The following is a 6,133-nucleotide window of genomic DNA, read 5'->3' on the forward strand; positions in this document are numbered from 1 at the left end:
AAGATCAAATCCTCCGAGCTGACCAGGTAAAAATCTGTCGTTCTGCCCCTGAACAAGGCAGTTAACCCACTGTTCCCCGGTAGGCCGTCATTGTAAATAAGAATTAGTTCTTAACCGACTTGTTTAAATAAAGGTTTAAAAAAATAAAACTAACAATTTGTTTGGTGTGACCGTCAGTGAGAACCAACAAATGAAAGACGAGGGCGATGTGTTTTTATGAACATTTTATTCCTCTGTACATCTCCCCCAGCCGCCATCTAGATGATGCCAATCTGAAACACAGGACATGAACAGGCATTTAGACAGGCATCGTAGGACTGTTATAAGGCGTCATAGGGCATTTATAAAAAGCATCACAGAGCAGGTGGTCTCTGGCATCAGTGGTTCCTTTGAGTCGGTCATTATTCGACAGAAATTATATCATACATCATCTGCGCAGAGACTCTCCCTGCAGGCTGATTGGACACCACAACCCCGTCCTCCAACGCTATTGGCCGACAGTGAACAGAAATGTGTGCATCTCAACACTGTCCAGTAGTCTCCTCTACGTGGACTAGTAGAGTGATAGACAGTCCTCATCGAGAGGAGTCTTGCGGACGGCTGCGACGCAGAGCCGTTTCTGTCATAACGGTGCACCACTCTATAGAGCTCACCTTGTTGGCCACATCCAGCGCATCGTAATCTGGAGCCAGGCGTACGTATGCCTTCTTCTCACCATCAGGCCTGGGGGAGAAAGCGTGGAGGAGGGGGAGAGAGAGTGGAGGGGGGAGAGAGCGGGGGGAGAAAGCGTGGGGGGAGAAAGAGTGGAGGAGGGGGAGAAAGAGTGGAGGAGGGGAGAAAGAGTGGAGGGGGGGGAGAAAGCGTGGAGGAGGGGGAGAAAGAGTGGAGGAGGGGGAGAAAGAGTGGAGGAGGGGGGAGAAAGAGTGGAGGGGGGAGAAAGCGTGGAGGAGGGGGAGAAAGCGTGGAGGAGGGGGAGAAAGCGTGGAGGAGGGGGAGAAAGAGTGGAGGAGGGGGAGAAAGCGTGGAGGAGGGGGAGAAAGCGTGGAGGAGGGGGAGAAAGCGTGGAGGAGGGGAGAAAGCGTGGAGGAGGGGGAGAAAGCGTGGAGGAGGGGGAGAAAGCGTGGAGGAGGGGGGAGAAAGCGTGGAGGAGGGGGAGAAAGCGTGGAGGAGGGGGGAGAAAGAGTGGAGGAGGGGGAGAAAGCGTGGAGGAGGGGGAGAAAGCGTGGAGGAGGGGGAGAAAGCGTGGAGGAGGGGGAGAAAGCGTGGAGGAGGGGGAGAAAGCGTGGAGGAGGGGGAGAAAGCGTGGAGGAGGGGGAGAAAGAGTGGAGGAGGGGGAGAAAGCGTGGAGGAGGGGGAGAAAGCGTGGAGGAGGGGAGAAAGCGTGGAGGAGGGGGAGAAAGCGTGGAGGAGGGGAGAAAGCGTGGAGGAGGGGGAGAAAGAGTGGAGGAGGGGGAGAAAGAGTGGAGGAGGGGGAGAAAGAGTGGAGGATATTATTATGACCTCATGGAGGAGGGGTCAGTGGGGAAAATAATGGACAATAGACTTTGTAATGTAATAGACGAACCATTAATTACGTCCAGACCTTCTAATGCTGCTGCTCCAGTTTCAACTGTTCTGCCTGCGGCTATGGAACCCTAACCTGTTCACCGGACGTGCTACCTGTCCCAGACCTGCTGTTTTCAACTCTCTAGAGACAGCAGGAGCGGTAGAGATACTCTCAATGATCGGCTATGAAAAAGCCAACTGACATTTACTCTTGAGGTGCTGACTTGTTGCACTCTCGACAACCACTGACTATTATTTTAACATTTATGAACATCTTGGCCATGTTCTGTTATAATCTCCACCCAGCACAGCCAGAAGAGGACTAGCATCCCTCATAGCCTGGTTCCTCTCTAGGTTTCTTCCTAGGTTTTGCCTTTCTAGGGAGTTTTTCCTAGCCACCCCTCATAGCCTGGTTCCTCTCTAGGTTTCTTCCTAGGTTTTGCCTTTCTAGGGAGTTTTTCCTAGCCACCCCTCATAGCCTGGTTCCTCTCTAGGTTTCTTCCTAGGTTTTGGCCTTTCTAGAGAGGTTTTCCTAGCCACCGTGCTTCTACACCTGCATTGCTTGCTGTTTGGGGGGTTTTAGGCTGGGTTTCTGTACAGCACTTTGAGATCAGATCAGCTGATGTAAGAAGGGCTATATAAATACATTTGATTGATTGGTGTAATAGGTGGTACCCATTAACTCAGACCAGCGGCCAGGACAGTACCCAGTGACTAATAGTTAGATGTTAGTACCTTTAGGCTAGTAATGGACTAATCAGGGTTAGTTGAGTAATGTCAGGATTATATCATGTACCTGATGAATGGGTCTAGTAGTTAGGATTAGAGGTATACGGGTAGGGTCGTACCTGATGAATGGGTCTAGTAGTTAGGATTAGAGGTATACGGGTAGGGTCGTACCTGATGAATGGGTCTAGTAGTTAGGATTAGAGGTATACGGGTAGGGTCGTACCTGATGAATGGGTCTAGTAGTTAGGATTAGAGGTATACGGGTAGGGTCGTACCTGATGAATGGGTCTAGTAGTTAGGATTAGAGGTATACGGGTAGGGTCGTACCTGATGAATGGGTCTAGTAGTTAGGATTAGAGGTATACGGGTAGGGTCGTACCTGATGAATGGGTCTAGTAGTTAGGATTAGAGGTATACGGGTAGGGTCGTACCTGATGAATGGGTCTAGTAGTTAGGATTAGAGGTATACGGGTAGGGTCGTACCTGATGAATGGGTCTAGTAGTTAGGATTAGAGGTATAGGGGTAGGGTCGTACCTGATGAATGGGTCTAGTAGTTAGGATTAGAGGTATACGGGTAGGGTCGTACCTGATGAATGGGTCTAGTAGTTAGGATTAGAGGTATACGGGTAGGGTCGTACCTGATGAATGGGTCTAGTAGTTAGGATTAGAGGTATACGGGGAGGGTCGTACCTGATGAATGGGTCTAGTAGTTAGGATTAGAGGTATACGGGGAGGGTCGTACCTGATGAGCGTGTTGACCTTGGCCACATCGATGTCGTACAGCTTCTTGACGGCGTGTTTGATCTGGTGCTTGTTGGCCTTGATGTCTACGATGAAGACGAGGGTGTTGTTGTCCTCGATCTTCTTCATGGCAGACTCTGTCGTCAGAGGGAACTTAATGATGGCATAGTGGTCCAACCTGGGAGAGGGAGGGAGAAGGACGGGGAGGGAGGGAGAAGGACGGGGAGGGGAGGGAGAAGGACGGGGGGGAGGGAGGGAGAAGGACGGGGGGAGGGAGGGAGAAGGACGGGGGGAGGGAGGGAGAAGGACGGGGGGAGGGAGGGGGAAGGACGGGGAGGGGGAGAAGGATGGGGGAGGGAGGGAGAAGGACGGGGGAGGGAGGGAGAAGGACGGGGGGAGGGGAGGGAGAAGGACGGGGGGAGGGGAGGGAGAAGGACGGGGAGGGGAGGGAGAAGGACGGGGGAGGGAGGGAGAAGGACGGGGGTGAGGGAGGGAGAAGGACGGGGGTGAATAGGAGCTCACGTTCAGCACGCACCAAACTAACGCTACGGCCCAACCCCTTCAAATGTCATTCGTCCCATGAACCCCATTAAACAAAGACAGGTCTGTTGCTCTAAGGTGCATCAGTGGTTTATAAGGATGGAATCATGGGATATCATACTTTGATCGCTGTTACCATCATTTGCACCTTGAGCAGAGAAACTAACCTGGACTAAACCATAAAATCTCATTCACAGCCATTTTTAAAACGAAGGTTGTAATAAAATAGAAGAATCCTCAAAACAGATGTAACATGTCGGTACTGTACCAACACCGTTCTATTGGCATTCTTACAGTTTGTATGACTTACTTATTCCTGCGAGGGCGCTCTTCCGGGGTACTTGGGTTGTCTGCGGAGGCGCAGGGTTTTGGGGCGGCGGAAGGTCGGAGAGGTTCTTATCTTCTTCTTCCTCTGGCTGTGGACTCCTTTCAGAACAGCCTTCTTGGCCTTTAGGGCTTTCACCTTGGCCTCGGTCTTGGCTGGGACAGCTACAGAGGGAGAGAGAAGACGTTAAGACTGGGACAGCTACAGAGGGAGAGAGAAGACGTTAAGACTGGGACAGCTACAGAGGGAGAGAAGACGTTAAGACTGGGACAGCTACAGAGGGAGAGAAGACGTTAAGACTGGGACAGCTACAGAGGGAGAGAAGACGTTAAGACTGGGACAGCTACAGAGGAGAGAGAAGACGTTAAGACTGGGACAGCTACAGAGGGAGAGAAGACGTTAAGACTGGGACAGCTACAGAGGGAGAGAAGACGTTAAGACTGGGACAGCTACAGAGGAGAGAGAAGACGTTAAGACTGGGACAGCTACAGAGGGAGAGAAGACGTTAAGACTGGGACAGCTACAGAGGAGAGAGAAGACGTTAAGACTGGGACAGCTACAGAGGGAGAGAAGACGTTAAGACTGGGACAGCTACAGAGGGAGAGAAGACGTTAAGACTGGGACAGCTACAGAGGGAGAGAAGACGTTAAGACTGGGACAGCTACAGAGGAGAGAGAAGACGTTAAGACTGGGACAGCTACAGAGGAGAGAGAAGACGTTAAGACTGGGACAGCTACAGAGGGAGAGAGAAGACGTTAAGACTGGGACAGCTACAGAGGAGAGAGAGAATGGTTTAACTTGGTTAAGGCCTGAACAGCTACAGGAGATACGTTAGAGGGGGTTTATAAACTAAAGCTGATTAGTTTAACATCCTAAAATCAGAACACTGTTGAACATCTGACCCATCTATATATCAAAATAATTAGCAAGGCATTGCAGTAAACAACCAATTAGTCTTTACATGGCCGGTGTGCTCTAAATACCTGCATCCGACAATTTTGGTTTTCTTGGGAGACCTTAGAAAGACATATCTGGGATTGCAAATTCCTTCTGAAATTATTAACACATAAACCTGAACTATAGTACACTTCTCAAAAAGGTTGGGAAGAATTTTATATGGCAGATTGACCATTTTCTCTTATTTGTCGGGTCAAGTGTGTAAAGACAAATATATTAACCGAATATTTTCTTTCCTACTCCCAAAGTTGGTTTAATTTATTTATGTGTAATGGGCTCCCACCCTTTACTGATGTTTGGGGGCCTTTCAGCCGTTTCTAGTTATTCTGTAGCTTATTTGTATTTACAATTTAACAAAAAGCCAATAAATATACTGTTAAAAATAAAGTCTGCTAGCATTTGTCAAGCCATCGAGGATTACAGTTTGATGCATACCTTCAATACATGTAAAGTATGTACAACGCAGACCACACCGCAACGTGTTAGGAAATGAATGTACTTCTGGTTACTAAAACGCAATGTGATCGAGGCGTTACTACAGGCCATGCTGTCAAGACTACCCCAACAAAACAACATGACGAATAAACAATTAAATATACCACACACGGGTTGTATTCACTCAAGTAAACAAACTTATGAATGTGAGAAATGGTCATTAATACGCGGAATGAAATAGTCATGAATGTTTCAGCGAACTGACTAGCTAGCATAGCCACATTGGACGGAAACATGGTCGGCGGCTAACTTCTACATTTCGCGACTTTTTAGACAGATAAAATAACTAAGGACGTCTGTGACTTTCAACGAATGTAAAGAACATATATCCATCTTTACACACATGTATAAACAACACGTGTGGTTCTTGATATTAAGTGATTTTACGCCAAAAACAATGTAAAGATTCACAGACCTTCCTTCTTCGCCTTCGGTGCCATGGTGAGAAAGGAAGAGCGCTCGGGGTTTCCACAACTATAATACAGGGGCGAGACCAGCGGTACTCATATCTCGCGAGACTGGCGAACTGCATCATGGTACTTGTAGCGTCAGAGCAGTATCCTTTCTGTTGAGCGTTACTAGCGCTTCGCCTGTCTACCGGAAGTTGATGCTGTTGCTATGCAACTTCTTGGTAGCTTGTTATTTATTTATTTATTTATTTATTTATATATTTTTTTTTTTTTTTTTAACCTTTATTTAACCAGGTAGGCAAGTTGAGAATAAGTTCTCATTTACAATTGCGACCTGGCCTAGATAAAGCAAAGCAGTTCGACACATACAACAACACAGAGTTACACATG

The 6,133-nt window shown here is 48.3% G+C and overlaps 1 non-coding gene and 1 pseudogene across 1 annotated transcript; both read right to left on the reverse strand.

Annotated features, from left to right (window-relative positions):
- Positions 1-207: 207 nt before the first annotated feature.
- Positions 208-5,875, reverse strand: LOC123725216 (60S ribosomal protein L23a-like; annotated as a pseudogene).
- Positions 3,634-3,705, reverse strand: LOC123725316 (small nucleolar RNA Z17). Its single transcript, XR_006757814.1, has one exon. It is a non-coding gene; the product is annotated as a small nucleolar RNA Z17 (small nucleolar RNA).
- Positions 5,876-6,133: the final 258 nt, after the last annotated feature.

This window comes from Salmo salar, chromosome ssa11 (assembly GCF_905237065.1).
Source record: "Salmo salar chromosome ssa11, Ssal_v3.1, whole genome shotgun sequence".
In the NCBI taxonomy this organism is placed as follows: Eukaryota; Metazoa; Chordata; class Actinopteri; order Salmoniformes; family Salmonidae; genus Salmo; species Salmo salar.